Source organism: Podarcis vaucheri (genome assembly GCF_965113315.1).
Source record: "Podarcis vaucheri genome assembly, chromosome: 15".
NCBI classification, from domain to species: domain Eukaryota; kingdom Metazoa; phylum Chordata; class Lepidosauria; order Squamata; family Lacertidae; genus Podarcis; species Podarcis vaucheri.
The window spans coordinates 27,299,351-27,325,810 of NC_138753.1; the positions used below are offsets into that span (position 1 = coordinate 27,299,351).

The 26,460-nt window shown below is 43.0% G+C and overlaps 1 protein-coding gene across 4 annotated transcripts in view; it reads right to left on the reverse strand.

Moving 5' to 3' along the window:
* Window positions 1-25,590, reverse strand: part of DRD2 (dopamine receptor D2) — a 78,658-nt gene extending 53,068 nt beyond the window's left edge. For 2 of the 4 annotated variants that reach the window (XM_082201047.1, XM_082201044.1), the window contains exon 1: window positions 24,710-25,590. The gene's annotated coding sequence lies outside the window, so the exon portion shown is untranslated. Of the gene's footprint in view, window positions 1-24,151; window positions 24,242-24,709 lie in introns of those variants that run through there. The other 2 variants (XM_082201045.1, XM_082201046.1) reach the window with 2 other exon arrangements.
* Window positions 25,591-26,460: the final 870 nt, after the last annotated feature.

The window sequence follows — 26,460 nt, forward strand, 5'->3', positions numbered from 1 at the left end:
ATGGGCTTTTTGTTTTGGTTGAAAAGCAGTTAGCAGCAGGTAAATGTTCAACAGGTGAAGTGCAAGCTAAGTGTGTAAATAAGGCTCCTCATACAGGTTGTGCACATCTACTACACAGAAGGTTAGCTCATATATGCTTTAAGTATGTAAGCAAGATGCCAGGTTTAGCTGAGGAGTGTAAGATTAAACCCTGTCCAAATTTTCTGGATTGTTGTGCTTGTAAACATGCTAAGGTTAAGACATGTAACTATCCTAGATCTGATAGAGTAAGCAAGAAACCCTTTGAACTTGTGCACACAGACGTGTGTGGCCCTATGCCAGTCAAATCGCTTGGAGGTGCGAGATTTATGCAAATTTTGGTGGATGATTTTTCAAGGGCTAGTTGGGTTTTCTTTCTGAAAGAAAAATCACAAGCAGCTTCCATCCTGATGGATTGGATTGAAGAAGTTGAATGTAAATTTGACACCAGGGTACGTAAAATACAATCAGATCGTGGTGGGGAATATGTGAACCACACGCTGGAGACGTGGTTAAAAAGGAAAGGTATAGTTCATAGACTTACCAATCCCTATTCACCACAGGAGAATGCAGTTGCCGAAAGAAAATTTCGAACATTACAGGAAGCCATTACTGCTTTGCTGTTTGATTCTGGACTTCCACAGCGTTTTTGGGCTGAGGCTGCACTGTATGCGAATTATACTTTTAACAGAGTGTACAATAGCACAGTAGGCAACACTCCTTACTTCATGCTATTTGGGAAAAAACCAAAAATTGATCATCTAAGAGTTTTTGGATGTCGTGCTTATGTGCTGGTGCCTAGGGCACAACGTAGGAAAGGTGATCCTAGGTCTAAAGAAATGTTTTTCTGTGGTTATCAAGCAAACACAAAAGGTTGGAGATTTGTGAATGTAGAAGGCAATCAAACGAAAATCACAATCAGCAGAAGTGCGGAATTTTGTGAACAGGATGGTTGGAATAAAATTCATGGAAATCCTGACATACTATTTGATGTGGTGAACAGTAGCAATGAAACTCAGGCCCCAGGGCAGGTGTTAGTTCCAGAACAGACTGAGGAATTTGAGTCTAAGGACGAGGGTGAGAAATCGCCTAGTTCACCCAAATCTGTAAAGTCAGAATCTTCTAGCTCTAAAAGTTCACCTGTACAGCAAGAGAGACGTGTAAAGTCAGAATCAGAAAGTTCTTCAACTACTAGTGACAAACAGGTGACGACTAGTGATTCTGGGTCAGAGGGGGAAACTGAAGGAACATCGCAGGAACTGTTAAGGCGTTCTAAGCGTACCAACAAAGGTAAACCTCCTGAAAGGTACCAAGCTATTAGTGTTTGGGCTGGTTTGGCAAATTGCGAACCTGAAAGTTTTGAGGAAGTTGAGCAATTACCCCAGGAGGAGGCCAGTAGGTGGCGTGAGGCCATGCAAAAGGAGTTGAATTCTATGAAAGAACTGGGTGTGTTTTCCATCACCAAACTGCCAGAAGGTACCAAGGCAGTAAGTTGTAGGTGGGTGTACAGGATAAAAACAACAGCGATGGGGAAACCAGAGTACAAAGCAAGACTTGTAGCTCGAGGTTTTACGCAAAGAAAGGGGTTACATTATTCTGAAGTCTATGCACCCACTTCAAGGAGTGAAACCCTACGGGCACTATTAGCAGTTGCTGCTCAGAAAGGAATTCAAAGAGTGTTAAGATATTTACAATACACCAAAGATTTTTGCCTTGAATTATCTTCAGAAGGACAAGCACAGATTACTTGTTGGGCAGATAGTGATTGGGCAAATTTAAAGGATAGAAAATCAGTGTCTGGCTGTGTAATAAAATTTGGTAACTCTCTGATTGGGTGGAGATCCAAGAAACAGAACCTGATTGCTTTGTCGTCAACAGAAGCTGAGTTCTGTGCCTTGTCTGAGTTATGTAGAGATCTAGAATTTTACAAATGCTTGGCACAAGAGATGTATGAAAAGGCCATCACTCCAATCACTGTATGGGGTGATAATCAACCGTGTCTTAAGTTAGCACAAAATGGGCAGTTTAAAGGTCGTACAAAACATTTGGATATCCGCTTTCAAAATGTTTGTCAAATGGTAAAAGCAGGAATTGTTAAATTAAATTACTGTCCCAGTCATGAAAACCAAGCTGATGGTTTCACAAAACCGCTTGGGTTTCAGCGGCATGAAAACTTTTGTGAAGAAATGGGTCTGAAGTAATTTTGTTTTTTGTATTGCCAGCGAGAGGGGGTGTTAGGGTGTGAAACCTAAGACGCTGGCAAGTTAGCAATGTCATGTAACTTTAAGTAGTCAAGCTCGTTAAGTTGTTAAGTTGCTCAGTATATAAAGAGTGTTTGTTTCTCTGTGTGTGGGGCGTGAAGCAAAAATGTCTGAAAGCTCCGGAGGTGTTTCTGTTATCTTTCTGCAATAAACCTGTCTTTGGAAGGACAGGCTTCCCTGTGTCGTTATTTCTTTGCTGCTGAGACTCTGAAGCTTGTAGTGCAACAAGAACCTCTGCACTGGACTTAATTAATGCTCTGCAAAGAGAGCTGTTGCTGGTGGCGCAGCGGAAGCGTTTACTGGACCAGTACACAAACTCTCTTACATAATAGATTACTTTGCTCCCTTATAATGAAACACCTTAGAAGGACACTGGAATGGTATCTTGAATTTTTTTTTGGCTGATGCAAACAAATTAATAACAGAGATAGTGGTGAAGTTCCTATTCTCTACTCAAAGGCCTCCTAAGAGGATAAAGGGACCTAAGGTAAAGGGACCCCTGACCATTAGGTCCAGTCGTGGCCGACTCTGGGGTTGTGGCGCTCATCTCGCTTTATTGGCCAAGGGAGCTGGCAGATCATGTGGCCAGCATGACAAAGCCGCTTCTGGTGAACCAGAGCAGTGCATGGAAACGCCGTTTACCTTCCCACCGGAGTGGTACTTATTTATCTACTTGCACTTTGACGTGCTTTCGAACTGCTAGATTGGCAGGAGCAGGGACCGAGCAATGGGAGCTCACCCCGTCACGGGGATTCAAACCACCGACCTTCTGATCGGCAAGTCTTAGGCTCTGTGGTTTAACCCACAGCACCACCCGCGTCCCTCTCAAGAGGATACTTTCACTTTAAACATGAGGTACACACTGCAGTTAAATTGAAAGTATCCTTCCTTTATCATATTGCATATCTCATATTGCATTTAAGTGTATTTTAATGATAATGTTTTTATTCTTTGTTCTATTTTAATGGCTCTGAAACTGTATAATAAATGGATTGATTGATTGATTGCTCGCTCCATCTGTCTTGGAATACAACTCCCATCAGCCCCCGCTAGATGACTGGAGGGCATCAGCTTGGGGATCACTGGACAATTCTTACAGAAAGGCAGAGCTGGCAGAAGAAGTAATACATTAGCTCTATATCTGTGTCCTTAAGTGCTGGGTTGGTGGTTTGTTTGTTTGTTTGTTTTTTAACACAAAGTGCCAGCAGCTGGAGTCCATTCCAGACTGGGACTGGTGCATAGGGATCTTTAACTGTGGCCTTGTTCTGGATCTGATTTGGGGTAGCTTTTCCCACCTCAATCTCAGCAATTTAAATGGGCGAGCTGCAGTGGGGGCGGGGGCGGGGAATTGCCTTTCATTTGCTTAAATGGCATTTCCTTCAACCTCCACCCTGCATACAGATTTCTGGCATGGAATGAGGCATACCACCTTACTTGGAACCAGAGTGGGGGGCAAAGGGTTAGATTTTCCCCTACCCCACACGATGGGCCCAATCAGAATCAGGCTCCCATCCTGTGTAAAAACACTTTACACTTAGGGGCACACAGTGCTTTTTTCTTTAAAAAAAGTTTAGGGGTACTCTCATTTTGACTCAAGAAAATCACCATTTTATAGTTCAAATCGGGAAAAATAAAGACATGTCAATGGACAAAAGTACAAAGATTCACAAAAATGTTTAGGGGTGTGCATACCCCTGCGTCCCCCCAGAAAAAAAGAACTGGGGGCACATATACAGAGCTAACATAAGCCTCAGGTGCCAGTAAGCAGGCTTGTGTTCATCAATATCCTGTTATTATCATGGTTATTATTTCATTTCATTTATGATGTCACAGTTGTGACACTCAGCTTGTTGTTTATTTTGCTAAAGCTGGTTTTTTAAAAAAATAAATGAATGAATACTGCCCTTCAATTGAAACTTTCCAGAGGAGTTTACGTCAGCTCATAAAAGAGCAATAAAACAACAATGATCAATAAAAACAACAGTTGAAAACAATAAAAAGGCAGATCTGAAAACAAATCCCCGCAGAAATAAAAACCAAACGAGCCAGAGCTTAAATGCCTGAGTCAGTTAAAAAGAAGAGGAAGAAAGGTATTTGCCTGAGGTGACTGCTACAGTCTCTGTGCTGGAGAATGTTGCAGTTCCCCCTGTGCTATCGAGGAAGTGAATTAAACTGGGTGTCCTTACACTGAAACCTCGTTTGATTTTGCACTGCAATAGACCTGGTTCCTTTGAATCTTCCTAATTCACAGTTGTCTCGCTGTGAAAATGTCAGGTGAAAATCCCCAGAGAAATGTATTGGATTGGCAGTTGCCATAGAAACTACACTCTCTGACCCCGCTCCAAACATCTGTATATCCCATGGAGTTGAGGAAAAGAGCAGAGGTTGGTGACGTCGGTCCCCTTCCTTGATAACCTGAGAGCTGCCATTTCCAATGATGCTTTGTAGGCAAAGGCAATGGTGTCACTCTGCCTGCCCTGTGGGGGCTCTCAGTGGTAGAAAATCCCCCTCAAATCAAGGGTGGCATGTTTCATCGCTGTTGTAAACTCGCCATGACATACAATGCCTTGTTTTACATGGCCATAGTGAAAGGCAGTTCCTTCATTTTTACCACTGATGGGATTAATTAGCACCAAACTTGGCCCAGTCTGCATGATCCTGGTCTTTCCTTTGCATCCTCCAGCCCCTCCACTTGCACAGCTCCTTCTTGGGTCTGTCTCTTAATGGCATCTTGAGAAGTGGTTCTTATCACTGTACATAAATCTCTGCCAAGATGCTATTTATAAATTGCTTGCATGTCTCAAATATTCCTCCATTCTGAAGTGAAGTCCTTGATGTTCAGTCCTATGAATATACATGACATACTATTTTTTTTTTTGGATGGGTAAATAGAACAGTGTGCCACGAATTGTAAGTAATCTCTGTGTACATCAAGAACACAAAAGTTCACTCCGTACAGCTCCTGCCTGTCTATCACACCTAGCTCAAACTGAATAATATACCGTACTTCAGCCACTCCACATTGTCTTGGGCTATTCATTGACTTTGTTACCTTACTTTCCAGATCTACACCAGCTGAACAGCAAGTTTGTTCCATATTATCAAATCTCTATGAAACTTAAAATCCACAGGGCCTGAATGGTATGTAAATGGAGAAATTGATACTAGCATACTTGCATGCTTTGAATTTTCAATGCCTCTTTTATGTAGGTTTATATAAATAAGAACCTGGCAAAGAAATTCACAGAAGTAAACAACAGTTTGTATAGATTGTGCAGCTAAGGACTTATCCGAACATCCTTTTTATCATGCATTCATGGTGATTTGTGTACACTCTGGTCTCTAGGGTGGTTATACACTACACCTTTTAAAATATAGTTTGCACCTGCAAAAGTTGCATGGCAGAAATATGCCACTTCATTTCCAGTTGGTGAATGTCCTATAACTTCACACAGAAGAAATGCTTTCACCTTTTGTACTATGAATGTTCTAGGGTGCTTTTTAATCCTGCTTTTGCTGCATCAGAACACAAGTGCCTCTCCAGTGCGGAAACATAGGTGAAGCAGCACAGAATATCTAACAAAGCCAAATGCCATGTGGACAATCCAGAATACCGTAAATCTACCATTCATGCGCTAATATTGTATCAATGACGTGGTTCGGAATACACCAACCCTCCCACAAAAAGAAACATTGGTCTGAAAGGGCCATGAGGCTGTGGAAAGAAGAATTGGAGAGGTCAGGTTCTAGCCCAAAGCCTCCCAGTTCATAAGACTGTAATCACACAGTCATTCCCCTTTGAGCACATGTTCTGAGTAAACGGGTATAAAAGAGCTAAGCACGAATAAGCGATGCTACAAAGAAGAGGTGAGAGGTAAAGTTCAAGGAGAGACCAGCTAAGACGCAACAGAGATGCTTTAAAGTGCTTTCAGCAGTGAAGAATGGAGAAACAGTTACTGGAAGGGAGAGATCAAGAGAACCATAAAGAGAGACAAGAACCAGAAAAATAAATATCAAACATGCAAACTACGTAAGCACAGGAGGAAGCAGATGATGGCGTGTACAAAGAAGAGGAAAGTACTGTGTGTGCAAGAGGCTGCAAATGCTTGCAGACCAAAAAGACAGGGACAGAAAGGAGAGGCAGGTAGGAGTCACACAGTCCAGGGAGCCGGGGGTAGGATGTGCCCCCTTCAAGGAAATATCAGGCCAGCCCCTTCATTATTTTTTCAGCTTTCAGCTAAAAGAAGGGGGAAAGGAACCCCTGTGGAATAGCCCTGTGGAACTATTAGAAGCCTGGAAGCAGGACACAACCCAACAGCTTCATTGAGAACTGGACCTGAGTACAGGTGCCTCAATGACTGCCAAGCATAAGAGGTAAAAATACAATCAAAGAAGAAATAGAGACTCCAGTTTAAGAAGCAGTCTATGCCTGCTAAACAGATTATTGTGCCGCACAGATTCTTGAGGTTACATGATTGCACTTTTTCACACCAGCAGGAGGTAGCTTCATGGGCCAAAATCAGCTGTGTCAATCTGCCTATCGGTCTTTTCCATCCTTACCATTCAAGTTCTGTGTCTCTTGTCAAAGTTCCATGTCACTGTCAAGCTTTTCTGAAACTATGTACTGAGAGAGCATTTCCATTCCATTTCCCTGCAGCCTCTGTACTGTTTTGGCCCAAAGCTGGGAGTGGGGCAGAGAGATGTTTGGAGAGTTTTATCTAGACAGAGCCTTACCCATTGTATGTGTTATGTGTATTGGGGAGGGGCAGGGCTTTGTGAGAATAAAGCTGCTCTCATCCATTTAGTGCTGGTCACACAGGCATATAGTGATTATATTCTGGGTAGAACTGAACAGCTTTGTCTGAAGCCAGTGCAACCATCAGGGCCACAGAAAACCACTGTGACAATGTTGGCAGTTTGCATATCCTGATTCTCCAGAAGTATAGGATTTTGGTTGCCAACAGAATCACTGAGTTGTAAGGGAACCAAAGTGAATTTGTTCCAGCTGTCAAACAATTAAAAGCAACAATGAGCTAACAACCAGATTAAAACACATGCCAGCATTTTACATATCTGGGTAGGCTTGCCGAAACAAAAATATTTTCAGCAGGCACCAAAAAGAGCACAATGAGGGCCTAATGTCACTAGAATACTGGAATATGAAATATTAGTTGTACAATTGTAGAAATGGTCTTACTGATTTTAGAATCTGTATTGTATTTTATGCCCTGTTATCTTATTTTAAATCACTTTTATAGCCTCAGCTATGGTTTATGGTTTAACAACAACAACAACAACAACAACAACAACAACAACAACAATTCTGCCTTGGGCAGTTGAGAGCCATACTCCAGAGTTCCTGCTTCTATGCATGTTATTTTGAATTTATTTCATCCTTTCATGGTGTGTTCCTTCCCTGTTACTGCAAATAGCAAGAATCCCAGGGTAACCAAATTCATTCCCAGAGAAATTATCATTGCTTTTCTCCTCTGTTCAGAATGGAAGGGATAGTGGGTGCCCAGTCCTGGCATCCAGGGAAATCTTTGATTAAATGTGAGTTTAAGGAGGGCATGTTCAGTGTGGATAAGAGTGAGTCAGACACAATCTGAACAGCAACAGCAAACAGTTGCTCACACATTGTGGATTTGTGTGTGTGTGTGTTTGCTGAGAGCTTTTGTGGGTGCTCTGGGGAAACCCAGCCAGATGGGAAGGGTATAAATAATAAATTATTATTAATATTATCATTATTATATTATCTATGAAATATTGGCAATATGATCTATGAAATACCCTAGCACCTATGGGTGCTGAGCTGGTGACCTCTCAGAGTTTATTGTTTCACTTGGATTGCACTTCTCCAGACAGAAACTCATGGCTTGTCTTTAAGTTGCATGGAACTGCTGCAGGCAGTTAAGGAATTACCATAACATGAAAAGGCCAGAGCAGGTCATTCAACACTTCTTGAGCTCTAGGAAAAGTATCCTGGGTTCCACTGGTCTGAGCCACCAAGGTGGCCTCTGACTCTGCTGCTGTGCTTAACCTCTTCACCAGACTACCTTTGAATGCTTGGACTCTCCATCAGAGGTTTGTTAATAGAGTCTGGTGGCTTTTGTTTTTGTTTTTAGCTGTGATTGCTGTGTTGCAGAGCATTGATGACCTTTGGGGTCCCTTCCAACTCTGCAGTTCTATGATTCTCCTTCGCCCCCTTTCCAGAAGGAGCTGAGTCCAGCAATACTTCACATTCTCTGCAACATACCAGGGGCTGCACCACTCTCTGTGTGCCACACCTCCTTGGTGTCAATAGAATTATACTACCCTAAACCCTCTCCATGCCTTCACATGTGGGCATGCCAGCTCTGGAGGAGAATGTGATGCGTCAGAAAAAAAACCACCAAACTTTTAGGAAGCTTCTCTTTATCATTCAATCCACAGCTACCACCGTCAATTCCACACCATCAGAGGTGCTCGTAATCTTTTAATGGAGTCTCTTTATCCTCCCAGCACTTTTGTGAGGCAGGGAAGCGATGCTATCTGTGTTTTATAGACAGGAAAACAGAATACAGGTTTAATTTTTTTAAGAGTCCCTTTGGCTTAGCATTCAGGTTTCTTAATCAGATACTGGTTGATCCTTACTGCCTATCAACATATCTTGTGCTGGTTCACTCATGTATACACAGCAATGTGTTTTACTGGACCACTGATGGCTATCAGCAGAATCTGTGACTATAGACGCCAACTGAGCTTTGCAATGGGTTGGCTCATAATGACATGCTCATAAAGCTTATCAGTATTCTGAACTGAGCTATCATTCCTTATCATTTTTTTTTTGGCTCAGATCGTAATCTAGGCCCCCATGTATGGTGGTATAGATGGTGATAGGAAGTTGTGAAGTATCTTTCTCTTCCTCTCTGGTATTTAAAATACTGTTATAAGCTTACAAACACCAGGGGTTCTAGGATATGCCGTTTTCCCAACTTCTTGAACTGTTCCCCATAAGGCATCGCAGCAGCACATCCAGAAAACATGTTATCACCATTTTTTTTATAGCCATATACCAAAGCAATGGTGTCTGTATAACCTAGTAATTCCAAAATATAGATGCACTTTTACCCTCACAAGACTGAATGTATTGTATACCAGTATACCTGAAGGAGTGTCTCCACCCCCATTGTTCTGCCCGGATGCTGAGGTCCAGCGCCGAGGGCCTTCTGGCGGTTCCCTCACTGCGAGAAGCAAACCTACAGGGAACCAGGCAGACGGCCTTCTCGGTAGTGGCGCCTGCCCTGTGGAATGCCCTCCCATCAGATGTCAAAGAGATAAACAACCACCTGACATTTAGAAGACATCTGAAGGCAGCCCTGTTCAGGAAAGTTTTTAATGTGTGACGTTTTAATGCATTTTTAATCTTTGTTGGAAGCTGCCCAGAGTGGCTGGGGAAACTAATAATAATAATAATAATAATAATAATAATAATAATAATAATTATCACCCTTGGCTGTACTTGAGGGATGATTCCAACAGATTCCACAAGAAAAACGCTTATGTCCCTGTGGGGATGGCAGCACCGAATCAGTGGCGCATGCCCTTCTGGCTTGTACTCTTTATAAAGACCTGAGAAATGAGATTATCAGCCCTCTTTTATTGTCCATTCCAGGTCGTGCAACCACTGCCACAGTGTCTTTCCTCCTGGCAGATCAAGAGGAGCAGATGACAGCAAAGGTTGCAAGGTTTTTAGCTGGGGCAATCAGAGTAAGGTCCACTATTTGATTGCTGATTCAGGACCCTAAACTGTGTTTTATATAACCAATTTTTATTTTGTTCTGTGTATATTGCAATGTTCTTTTGTTGCTATGGCCAATGCCTAACGCAAATAAAGTTTTATTCATTCAAAGCAATGGTGTCACACAAAGCCGGACCAAATGTTGTGTGATGCCCCTGCCCAGTGACCCCAGCTGTGCGATGTGCATGACAGATGTATGCCCTATGAAAGCTAAATGCTAGGTTAGCTTCCAGTCTTGCTGCTTTTCTAGTGCTTGAAGGAGGAAACCTTTAGTAGGTGGTTCTTTAAGAATCCTGTGCACAACTCAGCCCTCCCTACATCTTAATGCAAGCATTTGAAAAATGATTGCAGATTTACTTCAGATATTGGAAACGGGCATGCCATGGTCATTGGCCAGTCAGCACTGTTCACAGAACTGTCCATTGCTTAGCTTATGTCAAAGATGATTTTACAAAATATTCAGTCCTGGAGAGGAATATATACATTTGATCAGGACACTTCAAAACTGGCTTCCCAGCTCTACAAATATCTCACATTTCTTTTACCCAGAAGAATTTTAGAAAAGTTTGCTTTTCAGTTGTGCTCATTAAATCGTTTGCACAGTGGAACTACTGAGTTACCATCTTCCAGAAAGAACCAGATTTTGTGCTGCTTTTAGTGCTTTATATGGTATTGCTAATATTATATTTTGTTCCTTAATTTTTTGTGAGCTGCCCAGAAAACATATGTGATTGGGCAGCCAATCAAATGTAGTAACTAAGTGAATGAATAAATATAAATGATTTTGTTATTCCTTTTTGGTACGGCAAACCCAGCAAAATGGAAGACATAAAGTTGCTACAGGCTGCAGCTGTAAATCATCACCATCATATTCATTTGCAGAACTCTTCATTTGCATAGAAAAGAACATGTTGACTTTTGGTTTGCCCCCATGAGAACCAAGTTAATTGAAAAAGCTTTAATTGTTATTACAAGCTGCATGGAGTTCACAGGAAAAAAATGAAGCAGCTTTAAGCAGTCAATTTGATTTTATTGTGAGCTAAAGAGCTCCAGCCAACTGCAAAGGCATTTCCTGCATCTTCCCTAACCGTAGGGAGAGGAGAAATGTATCCGCTCCTTACTTGCAGGGTGAAAAATGAGAAATATCCCTCTGATTGCCAGATGCTGGGACAAAAAACAGCAGGGAGCTGACAAAGTGAGGCCCTGCTTAGAAATTAGAAATATTTGGGGCTGTTTGGAAAGAACAGCTAGCGCAGAATGTGGCAGCTAGATTGTTAAGTGGAACATGAAGACATGGACATGTAACACCAGTTCAGGCCTGACTGTACTGGCTACTGGTTTGTCCCTGAGCCCAATTCAAAGTGCTTTTTTGACCTTCAAAGCCCCTTCACTTCCTCCCCAGCCCCTTTTCCATGCTGGGCTTTGGCTCAAATCGTGGTCCCATCAAGCCCTCTCCACTCCACCCATTCCCTTCCTTCTCCCTCAATTACACTCTGGAGTCTCACTGTCAACACCTGAGTCTCTCCTCAGATGTTCCTTATCTAGCTTATCTCCCACCATTCTCCAGCAGGGACTTGATCCTGCATCCAGGGGCTGTAGGTCCAGGCCCTGGTGGTCCTTCACACCTTGTATGGCTTAGGACCCCTATACAATAATACAATATGAACCTCTTTGGACCCTGAGATCACAAGCTGAGGCCCTTCCCTGCAGATGATCTCCAAGGGTGACAATGAGAGAATGGGACTTCTTTGTAGTAGCCCCTCATTTATGGAATGATCTCTACAGGGAGGTCCACCTCCTGCCAACTTGGTCATTGTTTCAGCACCAGGCAAAGACATTATCGCTTTCAAGATGTTTGGGTAGTGCCAATGATATGGTTGCACAGTTAAATCTATTTATTTTTTTAAAATAATGATGCTTAGGTGATTTTATTATAGCATTTTTAATAAAAAAAATCTGGTTTTAAATTGCTTTGAGGATTTCTTAATGGAAAGTGATGTACAAATGTAATAAACCTAAACTGAAAAGCATCTGGGTGACCACGTTTAACACCAGATTGAGAAACCAGCAAGCAGTATTTGGGCAGGCGGAACAGCACCTATTCCAAGCCAGTTTCAGCAAATCACATCAATAATGCCAGCACAGATTAATGACCTTTCTAGGATTAAATCTTAGATAACATGTATTAGCAGCATTTTGAATGCTCTTGTCCTGTCTTGAACTGTTCTGACTGCAGGATATGGTGGATGCCTGCAGCACCTGGTTGGATTTTCAGGACCTTGGATAGCTCCAAGGAAGAAGCTTCCTCAACCAGGGCCCCCATTCAGGTTTTCCAAGTGCAAAAAGATTCCTGGGTAGGGAACGTGGAGTTCCTTTTCAGATGTCGATACCCAGCGTATGGACTTGATCAAGACTTCTGTTTCCATACAGAGTTTTAATATTTGCTCTGCTACTTCTTTTAAGGATTTGAATGACTATTGCTTTTAATAACTGTTTAAAAGTGGTGCCTTTAAATACTGTTGTTATTTATTGCTACCGTATTTTTCGCTCTATAATACGCACCAGAGGAAAACAAGAAAAAAAATATTCTGAATCTCAGAAGCCAGAACAGCAAGAGGGATTGCTGCGCAGTGAAAGCAGCAATCCCTCTTGCTGTTCTGGCTTCGTGATAGCTGCACAGCCTGCATTCGCTCCATAAGACGCACACACATTTCCCCTTACTTTTTAGGAGGGAAAAAGTGAGTCTTATAGATCAAAAAATACGGCATTTCATTTTGTTTGCCAATCTTTGAGTCAAAGAGTGGGATAATAGATTTTAGAAATACTACAACAATAGCAAAGAAACAACAAAACAAGTGAGGGCTATTCGCAGATGCAACAGATTTCACTTTCGCTGCAATAATTTTTAGTGTAGTCAGTATGCACCTTCAGATGAAACCTAAGAAGATACCCACTCTGTCAAGAAATATAGAGTAGAGTACCTGTGGCAGCAGCTTGCTCCCCACACTGGCCAATCAGATGCTTCCAGGAAACACCAACAGAATGAGAAAGTGACAGCCCTCTATGACGGTGTCTCGTCAGCAAATGATATTCAGAGGTAGACTGCCTCTGAATTTGGATGTTCCATGTTGCCATCTTCACTCCATTTCCTCCTGCTGCTTCATGAATCCCTCTAATCCTCTTTTAAAGTGACCAAAACAAGAGGCTGAGTTGGACAGCACTGAGTTCTAGCCTTATGAGAGATGGAGTAATACCTCTCTCTAGCCGCTTTCTGCAGACTGGTTATAGTTATATACTTCCACTATGTCCCATCCTCCCCCAGTTCTCTTATTTTCTAACCCCAAAGATGCTTCAGCCTTTCCTCATAGAAAAATGTATCCTACTCTCTGATGATTTCAGCTGTCTATTTCTGCAGCTGTATCCTGCCATTCAGAGTCATGAGGTTTCTCCAGATCAAGTGGTGTGACCTGCCTGTGCAGACTGCTCCAAAGAGTCAAGAGAAATGCCAAAATACTTCCTTCACGAGATGTTGGTTCCCCACCTTATAGGCTAGGGACAGCCAATGTGGTATCCTCCAGTTGTTGCAAGGGATCCCATCACTCACCAGTCCCAGTCAGCATGGTCAATGGTCAGGGATAATGGGAGTTGTAGTCCACAACGTCTAGAAGGCTATCCAGCCCTGTTTTAGATCAACACAAGAGCAACCCCAAGCAGAAAGTGCAACTCTTTGAAACTCCCTTTCACTAATGAGGTTCCTCACCCAGAGATGCAGCACTTCCATCATTCCAGCCAATGTTCTACAAACAACTGGGTCTGCATATGCAACCAGACTTTGAACCAATTAGGCTATCTGAAATAACCACTCACAGTTCTACTATACAAAAAAAAAGCAACCTGATGTTCCCAACAGATTCTTTCAAGAAGTGATGTGTCTCAATGGCTGGCCTGGGAGTGGATTCAAGATAAATGGAGGAACGCGCACAGAGGCAGATAAGGCTGGCAAGACACAAAATTCATATTGACTACACACGCACGCACACACACACAATGGGAGACAACATATTGCTCCAGTGGCCTCAGTCCTGGCCTTCAAGCTGATAAGCTGCTACCAATGACTTCTCCACGCAGGCAGTATGCTAATTTTGCTTGTTTGGTGCTTGAAAAACATGGTAACCCAACCAATGTTTGCTCCAGACAATGCACAGCATTTAAATGTGGCATCCTGATGTTGCTTTGGCTTTGCAAGCTGGTTCTCTCTCACACACACCTTCCCTTCCCCACCTCCACCATGTGTGCTGCACAGCACAGAAGATGAGGATGGCAACATTTACATTTTCTGAATGGGCTAATCACAGATTTGTACTTTCCACATGCTTGCCTCCTCCAGAGCTGCGTGGAAGGCGCAGGAGGAGCGGGCTGAAGCCAAAAAAACACATGTCTCTTTATGGGGAGAGGAGGAGGAGGAGGAGATAATTAGGAAGATGTACAAGGGGATAAGCAACAGCACATATGCAGTTGTGATGCTTTCTTTATTGAACAAGAATCACAAGGTTAAAAATAGACACTTGAGGGACAGCTGAAGGAAATGTGATGGGAGAAAGAACAATTCGGAAAGGAGGTGGTACTTATTATTAAGAATAGTTTAAGGCAGACAATATGCTGCTTTTAGAATGTTTCGAGGAGTGATTTTGCTTTGACAGCAAAGCCTTCCTGCTTTTCAGAGCACCGTGGAAGGACCAGTTTGCTTACTCAGTGTGGCCAAGTTGCAAAACTTCCCCTGAACGCAAGTTCCACTTCAGGCTTTAAGTGGAAGATCACAAGTTTAATTCTCTGTCTTATACACATGTGTCCCCAAACCTCCCCTTGACAAAGAAATACAACATGTCAGGGGGAAACCTAGTCTAAACCCCTCTGTAAACCCCAGTATACCTGAAGGGGCATCTCCACCTCCATCGTTCTGCCCGGACAATGAGGTCCAGTGCAGAGGGCCTTCTGGCGGTTCCCTCACTGCAAGAAGCCAAGTTACAGGGAACCAGGCAGAGGGCCTTCTCAGTAATCCACCCACCCTGTGGAACACCCTCCCACCAACAACTACCAGACTTTTAGAAGACATCTGAAGGCAGCCCTGTTTAGGGAAGCTTTTAATGTTTAATAGATTGTATTTAATAATATTGTATTTTAATATTCTGTTGGAACCCAGCCAGATGGGCGGGGTATAAATAAATAATTATTTATTATTATTATTATTATTATTATTATTATTATTATTATTATTATCTCTCTGACATGCTAGGTTTATAAATGCAGAGAGGATTTTAAAAGCATATATATGGGAACAAAGAAACATTTGTTCTTTGCCATCTGCAGCCTGAAGTAGCATAGCTTTCCCACTTGATTGTGCTAAATGCATGAATTGGATCTTAAATCCCCCCCCACGGGTGTCAAAAATGACAGGTAGATGAATTGCATACAGCCAGTTAAACATATGGTTGCTACTTTTTAGTGGCTCAAACCACACGGGCAGCTGATCAGCAGCAGCCTCCACCAATCTGTGAGCCGCGTGCTGCCACTTCATGCCTCCTCCCCCGCAATTGTGAGAGCGCTGTCATATTTACTTGCTGCGATGCCAACGTTAACACAAATAAAAACAAAAGCTCCCGTGTCACACCTTGTTTGAGAAAATTACCACTAGAGATTGAGTAAAAAATGAATGGGCACCCAGCGTGTGGGACTGGGATGGTGTGGAACTGTTGCAAGATACAAGTGTGTTTAGCCTGGTGAAGAGGAAATTTGAAGGGGAGGCGCAGCAGTAGTTTGCAAAGACTTGCCCAAGAAGAATCTAAAATTAGAGGTGCATAACATTACTCATGGTGTGTAGAAAGTGAACAAGGAAAAGCTTTTCTCCCTCTCTTCCTCAACACTAGAACTTGGAGACATCCCATGAAATGGAACATTGAAAGATTCAGGACCAACGAAGCATAGTTAAACGATGGGATTTACTCCCCCCAGGAAACTGTGATGGCCCCCAGTTTGGAGGCCTTTAAAAGGATTAGGCAAATTCATGGAGAAGAAAGCTATCAAAGACTGCTGATGAAGTGTTGGATGTTGGATATTGCAGAGTTGGGAAAAGGTCCAGAAAAGGTCAACCAAGTGGATGGAGCAATGACCCTATGAAGTGGTTGCAGTGCCTGGAGCTTTTTAGAGAAAAGATGAGTAAGAGGTGATATGACAGAAGTTTATAAAATTATGCATGGTATTACACATGGTGTGGAGAAGTGAACAGAGAAAAGCTTTTCTTCCTCTCGCACGATACTAGAGCTTGGGGACTATCAATGAAACTGAACATTGAAAGAATGTAAGACAGACATTTTTCGAAAATGTCTAAAAATGAAAAAAGTTTATGTTGGAAGTGCAATGAAACTGAGGAATCTTTTGTTTGCACGCGGTGGTCCTGTAAAATAATTAAGGAATATTAGGGAACTATATATAATGAATTTAAAAAACTTCCCCCCAAACACCTGAGATTTTCTTCTTGGGAATGGTAACAATGGAGGTCCCCCCAAAACAAAAAAGTTTACTACTATACACTACCACTGCAGCTAGAACCTTATTGGTACAAAGGTGAAGAACAAATATAGTACCCACTAAGGAAGAATGGCAGTGTAAAATGTTTGAATATGCTGAACTGGCTGGTCAGGATAAGAGAAAACAAAGATAAGGAATATAAGGAGGAATGGTTAATTGATTATTTCAAGAACCAGTATAGACAAATACATAGCTTAGCAGGTCTCGTGTAAATCCAGCAGAGTTGAAATGGAGTATTTAATAGATAACGAATTGAATGATTAAAAAGATGTGGATTACACAGAACAGTAGAAAAGCAAAAGGAATCAGGAAATGTGTGGAAGGGAAGTCATATGGTATATGTATACATGCTGTATTTGGTATGAAGTTGTAAGTGGGACAGGGGGAGGGGAGGGGGGTTAAGCATGCTCTCTGTTCATGTTATTGAAAATGCAATATATATATATATATATATATATATATATATATATAATCAATAAGAAGAGAAGAGTTTGGATTTGATACCCCGCTTTATCAAAGCGGCCAACATTCTTCTTTCCCTTCCTCCCCCACAACAAACACTCCGTGAGGCGAGTGAGGCTGAGAGGCTTCAGAGAAGTGTGACTAGCCTAAGGTAACCCAGCAGCTGCATGTGAAGGAGCAGGGACGTGAACCTGGTTCACCAGATTACAAGTCTACCGCTCTTAACCACTGCACCACACTGGCTCAAGACAGGCAATGCACAGCAAAGCTATAGAATCCATTCCCACAGGAGGCAGCGATGGCCACCAATTTGGATGGCTTCTTTAAAAAAAAAGCATTAGACAAATTTACAGAGGTGAAAGCTATCTGTGGCTACAACCATGATGGATGCTGTGCTCTGCTTCTATGGTTGGAGTCAGTAATGCTTCCGAATACCACTTGCTGGAAACTGCAGGAAGGGAGAATGCTCTTGTGCTTGGGTCTTTGCTTGTGGGCTTCCCCTTGGGGTAGCTGGCTGTGAAAGCAGAGTCCTGGACTTGGTGGGCCACTGGTGTGTGATCCAAAAGGCTCTTCTTGTGTTCCTATCTCATGCCTCAGTTGCTGGGAATTGTAGTGGAGAGAGTTGCTGTTGCACTCGGGTCCTACTTGCAGGTTTCCCACAGCCTGTGAGAACAGGTCGTCAGCTTGATCCTGCAGGTTCTTTTTGTGTTATCCCCTCTGATGTGCCAGAGGGAAGGACTAGAACCAACAGGTGGAAATGGCAAGGAAGTGGGAAGACTTTGTAGCACTAAGAGCCATACAACCATGGAAGAGGCTGCCTCTGCCAGCCGTGAGCTAGCCTTCACTGGAAGAATGCAGAGGCTGGTTGGACATCTGCCAGGGATGCTGTAGGATGCTGCTGTTTCATCCTGCATTGCAGATCCTGATTAAGCAATGGGTTGGACTAGATGACCTACAAGCTACCTTCCGATTTGATGATTCTAGCTGCACTCAGTACACAAGATGGTATGAATAGCCCTTATGCATCAGTACAAGTCAGGTCTCTCTAGCCCGGCATTCTATTCCCAGCAAGGATATACTAGAAGGAAGGGCAATCATGCCTATTGCAAGCAATGCTAATCCTACTCAGAGCAGACCGCCTGAAGTGAATGGGAATGACTAACTTGGTCCATTCACTTCAATGGATCTACTCAGAGAGGGACTAGCCTTGGAGACAAGCTAGTGAAAGCTACCTGGAGGTCCATAAGACTCAAAGAGAGGAGCAAATGCCATTTGATGCAACCAGGCTCCATTGAAATAAATGCAAGCGGCAAAATAACAATAATAATAAAAATACAGCATAGAACGTAACTGAGCAGGAAATTGAATGGGTCATGGGGAAAGACCACATGAAACCGCATGGATTGCACAAAATGATATGGGAGAGATGTGACACAATCCTGAAGAGCAGTCAGCCCCAGGAAGCTCACAAGCAGAGGGGGAAGGTGATAGACTCCCTCGGCTATTTGTCCTCAGCATCTTGCCGTCAAAGATATACTGCCGCAAAACATGGAGGCTTCATTCAGTTTAAAGTTGCCACGTGGCTTAAGCACCTTCAATTTGCAGCACCCTTTTCCCACAAGCTGTTTAAAAAGCCAATGGCATCTTCTACCCAGAGGCAAGTTGCAGCTGGGGGGAAGACTTTGGTCGGAATTGTAGCCCAGGAACAGAATAGATCGAAACCCCTTCTGTGCAACATGAACCCCATCCTGTAACCCACCCATTGCTGCTGTTTAAAAAACAACAACACACAGAGGTAAAGAAGCACATCGTGCCTTTAATATAACACATTGTTTGGCCACAAATATGTGACTTTTGACTGTGACTGACAGCTGAGTGCACAGGACACAGAGAAGCTCTATTCATGTTGATTAACACACTATTAAGTAGTCACACAGCCGTATTAAATCCCTGCTTTTTTTAACGGTGCTGTGTGATCCCTGTTGACCAGCAGGACTCTCCAGCATGCAGTATAATAGTTCACTGTGGAAGTTTTAAGGCTGTTTTGGGAAAGAATACATGGTGTCATACAGAATTTGCACTGGAGTCTTATAGCTTAGTGGCTCCGACTTTGAATTCCTAGTAGCAGATGATGGATCAGGCAGCAAGTAAGAGGAATGAAAGACCTCTCCCCTCTGAGACTCTGGAGGTCTGCTACTCATCGAAGGGCTGTATATGCGCAAGTGATCTAATTTCAGGTAGCTTCCTAGGTTCACCTCTTTCAAAGCATTGAGCTGTACTCAGAGGAGACTCGGGGAATCATTGAATTTAATGCACTTGACTAACTTGAGTCCATTAATTTCTATTCTGAGTAGAACTTAGGTCACATCTACACCTTATATTAAAAGCACTTTAACACATGCCCCCCCAAGAATCCTGGGAAACTGTAGTTTACCCTCCACAGAGTTACAGTTCACCACACCCCAAACAAACACAGTTCCCATTATTTGTTTGGGTTAGCCATGTGTTTTATACATGCTTTAGGTAGGTGTCTGGTGTGATTGTGACCCATTGTCTTGGAGAGGCTGTGATAAATTTCTGTCTTCAGTGTTAGATCTATCATGTGGCCCATTCATTTTTATTGTGTGTTGTATTTATGTTGCTGTTTTCAATGTTCTGTAAGTCGCTCAGAGACCTTCAGGTTGCAAGCAAGTCTAATAAGAATAATAATGATGATTCACACATCCATGTTGACACCCAATGGCGCTATGGTAAAGTGAAGAGCATGCACACAGGAGCCCTTCCTTTAATCAACCTCTTTTTCTTGATGCCAAGATTGTCCATAAAATATCTCTCAGAAAAACAACCACCAGAAATAAAAGAGAGAGTGGGAGAGAGAACTTTTTCCCATTCTGTTAGTACATGATTTATGAGGACTACATAGTCTAAATCTTTACTAGATGCTAACTGGAGTCCCTTTGCTTTGATGGCTGCTCATTTGGCTGCCCTAAGAACTCCACAACAGCATTATTTGCAGTTATTAGAGGAGGTAATCAGTTGGCAAATGGAAATCATTGTAATATCCTGCAAGGTCTTGAACCAACTGCTGTTGCATGCAGAAAACTTGCTGCGTACAGCAACCCCTGTGTTCTGTGTTTAATTAGTAACATATTAGGATTATTGCTGAGCAATAGGCAGGCTATTGAAATAATTATTATGGTAATATGGGGTTTGCTGATGCTAAGTGCACGAGCGTGGCATTTGGATAACATGGCATTCAAAGTCCTGTAGCGCATACAAAGAACAAACGCCTGTGTGTGAAAAGGAAGCAGCTCCAGGCATCAGAGGCATTCCTCAAACATATTAATAGGGGCAGGGCATCCTGGCATGTCCAATACATGTTTTGTTTTTCAGTTAGCATGGAGTGAAGGTGCTCATGCAATGCATTACATGGGGTTTAGAGGACATATTAATTCTTATGTGTAGTCAGGCAGTGGCCAATATAGGATTTTCTGGTTCCCACCCAGGGTGGCCAGTCAGAAGCAGCATGTCTAGTATATATATATATGTTTGTGTGTGTGTGTGTGTGTATTGTGAGAAGGGAGGATGAAAAAGAGGGTTCGAGGAGAGGAGTATCCAACTCTGTCTTGCATGCACAAGTGCAATGGAAGTGGTGGGGAGAGGGGAACAATTTGGGAGGGTGAAACGCTGGTCACCAGCATGGTATAGTGTCAGACTATGATCTGGGAGAGGGATGCGGGTGGCACTGTGGGTTAAACCACAGAGCCTAGGACTTGCTGATCAGAAGGTCGGTGGTTTGAATCCCAGCAACGGGGTGAGCTCCCGTTGCTCGGTCCCTGCTCCTGCCCACCTAGCAGTTTGAAAGCACGTCAAAGTGCAAGTAGATAAATAGGTACTGCTCTGGCGGGAAGGTAAACGGCGTTTCTGTGCGCTGCTCTGGTTCACCAGAAGCAGCTTAGTCATGCTGGCCACATGACCTGGAAGCTGTACGCCAACTCCCTCGGGCAATAAAGCGAGATGAGCACTGCAACCCCAGAGTTGGTCACGACTGGACCTAATAATCAGGGGTCCCTTTACCTTTACCTGTATGATCTGGGAGACTAGGCGTCAAATCCCCACTTGGCCATGAAACTCATTGGGTGACCTTGGGGCAACCACTGTCTCTCTCAGCTTAGTCTACCTCACAGGGTTGCTGTGGGGAGTGGAGAACCATACATGCCATATTGAGCTCCTTGGAAGAAAAAGTGGGATGTACCGTAAATGCAGTTAATAGAAGTGCATGGTGCATCATTTTTACTTGATTGGTAACTGACGGGTAGTCAGAGATATGCCATGTCTCATGCTTTTCTGGCTATCAAAAAAATGGCCAGGACAGCAGCCAAAAAGTTTAGCTTTTGGACCTTCATTCTTTTTCAGCCTCTGTGCCATAAAGGTACCATAAATTCCATCCACTACTATAGATGCATCTTCACTTAAAGGCTTCCCCAACGCACAAACACCTTATGCCAGCGGATCCTCCTTTTTAGTGTGTTACCCAAAATTTTGGTATTTTGAGAGAAGGAATAACTTTCATCCTCCTTTTCAACCTCCTTACACCATTTATGTGCTTATCAAGAGGACTGTGTCTGGTTTTCTCTCTCTCTTTTCCCTTAAGCTAATATGCTTACTTTATATCTTTCCTCAAATGGATGGGGGCAACAGTCAAATCACACTGACATTCTCAGCATGTGCCAAGAGAACTGTGGATCTATCTGTTACACAAGGAGCTGTTAATTTATATGGTCAGCACATTCTACATCAGTGGTTCTCACATATTTTTCTCCCCTGTGGACCACTAGATAAACCTTTTTTTAAAAAAAAAAAATTCTTCGAATCAAAGTGCATACATACCATTATTTTCATTACTGTAGCCCTTTCTTTAACTGGTGGTTTTTAAATGGAGAATTAGTAGACTGCGCCAGCTTCGTATTCTGAAAATCATGGGCACTAAGCTCAGATCTTGTTAGCGTGTTCAGTAACCAGGCCTTGGTTAAAATTAGCCTCTATGTCAACTGTTAGAGAAGGCAAGTGAAATACGTACGAGGTCATTACAGATATTCTGGATTATTCCAAAAGCCTTTTGCAGACTCTGCAAAAAGAAGTCAGGGACAACCAGTCTGTGAACCTCTGCACTACAGGAATATTTTAATGACACCCCTGTCCAAATGGAATATTCTGAGTGAGACCATCACTTTTTCCATCAGCACTTCTGCCTGTAGACTGACTGACACAGTTTTTCTGTTTAACTTTTCCAGCTCAACACTGTTGATTCACCAACTTGCTTCTTGTTGCTCTCTTCCTTCAACATTTTCACTCCAAGATCATTTTGGATCTTCACTGCCCAAAACGAAAAAGCAATCAAGGTTTCTTGTTATTTAAGGGGGGGGAATCCCTTGCTGTCCCATTAGTAATTAATTAATTATTAATTAGTGTTAGATGATTTTTCCTATGAACCAAAACTGCACACACTGTGCGTATGTATGTATGTATGTATGTATGTATGTCTTTTTTTCAGCCAGAACCTCTCTTTTTTTACCAGCACCTCTCAGGTGGGTACCATTTCAATTCTAAGACTACAAGGGAGGTGTTCAGAGTGAGTTCTGGCACCTCTTTTTCTATATAAAAAAATTAGCATTATATGTATGTATGTATAGGAAACTCACATTCCTCTGGGGAAATAATGGAACCAGACCGTGTGTGTGTGTGTGTGTGTGTGTGTGTGTGTGTGTGTGTGTGTAAAACAACTCCTTTTATGGACAAAGGGAAAAAAGCAGCCAACTCCTTCAGGGTTGCCAGTAGCAACCCACAGAGAGTTGTTCGGAAAGACAAAAAAATACATAAACAGGAGATTGCACCATGTCAGGGCCCTTGAGTGATTAATCATATTTGCGCAAAATAAATGAGCAATGTTCTTTAAGTGTACCCAGATCTTTTCAGCGTGGAGAGTGCAGCTCTTCTGAAATGAGAACTGCAGTGTCTTTCAGCTCCTTTGTATCACTAACTTTTTCTTGCCCTTGCTGGTGATCACAAACTTTGAGTTAGCCAGTGCGATTCCTGAACTGCAGCCCTTCGCTCTGTTAAGAATTTGTTGGTCAGCATCTTATATTGGACTAGGAAAGAGCTAATTTAACACAAAACTTTCTTCTCTCTGCTTCCTAAACATGACACCCATGCAATCTTGACCACACATTTGTGTGGATCATGGAATGTGAGGTGGAATACAGAGGTGTTGGCAGTTCCCCCCCCCAAGTGTGGGTCTGGAGCCCTTCTGCTACCCAGTGCACCCTCAAATTTTCCATGGGCTGTATCCATGGCCACCTAAATCACAGCAGAGGCAGAGGTGCTCCAAATTTTGATGCCACTAAAGAAGCCGCTGAAATTTGAGACCCCCAAGATCCACCACGGATCACAAGTTACAATATCTAGGCAAATAGGTGCCTGAAGATGGATGAGGTCACTAGTGTAGAAAAAATAACAATTGTGTAAAGTAACGCTCAAAAGGGATTTTTTAAAAGATGGTTCAAAGTAACTTCTTCATTTAAATGATGGATCTATGCATGCAATGGATGAAGAAGGATCCAGAACCAACTCCCATCTAACATTTGCCACTGATTTCTTGAAAAGATGATATAGATTTAAAGCTGAGAAACAGTAGAGGGTAGGATTGCCATAGTCTCAGTCCCACACGTGCAAAATGGGAATAGAAGTGATTGACTTCACAGTGTTGCAAGAGCAAGAAATATCAACAAGAAACACTCTTTGCACATTCAACAATGCTGTGTGAATGGTTGCTTTGGCATAAAAGAATCAATGCCAAAAAGCATACATCTATAATAAAACTGCAGTGATTATGGGGTGAGTTTGCCTGCTGATGTGCAGAAGAGAAGAGGAAGAACGGTAGTAGAAACAGTACTATATCCAGATGTCTGTCTACATTATTGCATTGGGAGCCGGAGCTCATAAAAAGCTCTGTCTAGGCAGATGCTGTTTCCTCCTCTCCACCCACCTTTCTAAACTTTGCCTTTCATCTTGGGGCAATGTAAAAGGCCTCTGCAAATGCTTCTTGCTCCACAATCACTTCTCATTTGTTTATTCATTTCTTGCAGTCTGGACTTGTTCTGCCTACAGACCTCTGGAGTTGCTCTGATTATTTTGTTATCTGATTAATGGGAGTAAAACAGATTCACTATGACAGATTCTAAGATTTTTTAAAATATATATATACAAATATTTAATAAACATTACAAGCAACACACACACATACACAAGAGAGCATCTTCGCAGTTTTAACATCTGAAAATCTTTCATACTTGCAACTCTTCCAATCTTCATTCTGGATAAAATGTGTTTTCTAAGTGAAAAGTATTCAGCTGTTCTCTCAAGTCATGCTTATACAATACATATTTCTTTGTATTTTGATACCCCCCCATCTTTTTGTGCCCCCTACAAATAGGTGAATATGTAATACATTACTATTTATTGAGCCATCGCTACCACTGAACCTTAGAAGACAGTTTCTGCTATCCTTGAAGAGAAAGTGAAATACTGATGATTTTGCCCTTACCTTCAAGCCATAAGATAAGACAGCGAGAACCACGAACCACAGCGCTGACTTCAGGTCTTGACCTGTATATCCAAAAGTTTCCACGTTTTTGCTCCTCTCTTCCTCCTCTTCTCACTTCTCCCTGCTTCCTGCCAGACTTCCCATCTCCATGGGATCTCTGGAGATACCCAGAGAGAAAGCAAGGCTAGTAGGGTCTTGCCAAACCAGCATGGATCCCCCCAGTGGAGAAGAGGCACTCTCTCTCGGAATCTCCCCCCACCAAGAAAGACTATTTCTGTTCTCAGACAGAACCTCCTGAGGCTAAGGAGGGTCAGACTCTTGGAAAAAGGGACATTGACTGGGTAGGAGCTCCCACCCTATGGATTTAGCCTTTGCCTCCTCGGAGAGAATGTCCTCCAACTTCTCAGGAGAGCAGCTTGAGTTGGGCAAAGCTCTTATGTCGCTCCGTTTAAGGGAGACAGGGTTTCTTGAAGTGGGGTTCATGCGAACAGGGCGCTCCTCCCTTTCATTCTCTTGTGGAGTTTATAATAACAATAGGAGGAGGAGGAGATAAGGGAAAGGGAATCTTGAAAGGTGAGCCAAAGCTTTGTGATGCTGTTCCGAGCAGCAAAAGCTCTGGAGATCCTTCCCCGCCTCCCACTCCCGTCGGCTTCCCAGGGGATAGCGGCCGCTGGCTGGCGAGGAACTTGCTGAGCGCACCTCAGCCGGAGTTGCCCTGCCTCTTCTCAGAACCAAAACGGAACACCAGGGAAACGCAGAGGTGGGAAGATAATTCAGCACCAAGAGGACGGACAGCTCCGACGGAGTCGGCGAAAGGGAAGGAAAAGAATAGGGAGGAGGCGGTGGCTCAGGTTGGGGCGGAGACTCGTGTGTGTGTGTGTGTGTGTTATAGTGTTGACGGGTAAGAAACAGACCGTGACCCGCCTGGCACTGCTACAAGCCCTAGGCAGCCAGTGGCACACGATTCCCTTATGTTGAAGGGAGCAGCTGCTTTGCACACGCAGGCGCACCCCGTCGGCACAGACCTCCGATGCAGCTGAGTCTGGTGTCAGGCACACGAGGAGGGGGATGGGGGGGCTCTAAAGTCACAAGCAAAGATCGAGAGACAAAAGGATGTCGAACTAGAGGTGAGAAAGAGATTCAGAACAGATTAGAGAGCTGCGGGACAGATCGATAGACGAAGCTTTGATAGGACCTCGGAGAGCTCCCAAAGGGATACGCGGAAAGCTGCCATTCATCCTAATGGAGAGAAGTATCTGGCAATAGGAAAGTGTATTGATACACATGTAGAAATGGGTAGATTTCAGCTGAAATGGTGGGGGGTGTCAAAGCGCTGTTTGCGTGAATGGAAGAAGGGGTGTAGAGAGATGTTAGATGGATGCAACAGTTAGATGGATGCAGGGGGAAATCTCAACAGACACAAATGGGTCAGGGTGGAGAGGGGCGACCGAATGGTGCTGAGGAGCTGAGGAGTTCAGACGCATACAGACGACCCTGGGTTGCTTTCAAATCAAATATCTTTAATACGGTCAATGACCAACAAGCAATTTATAAAATAAAATAAAATAAAATTGGCAATATAAGTACTATTGTACTACTATTGTACTGGGTTGCTTTCAACACACAATGTCCTTAGACTGTTGCACTAAACACTATTGCGTCCATTTATCCTGGAATATGATGGAACGGCAGAGAGCCCTAAAAATGATGATGCATCTAGCCTAGCTTTATGTTCCCAACAGCTGGAAGCT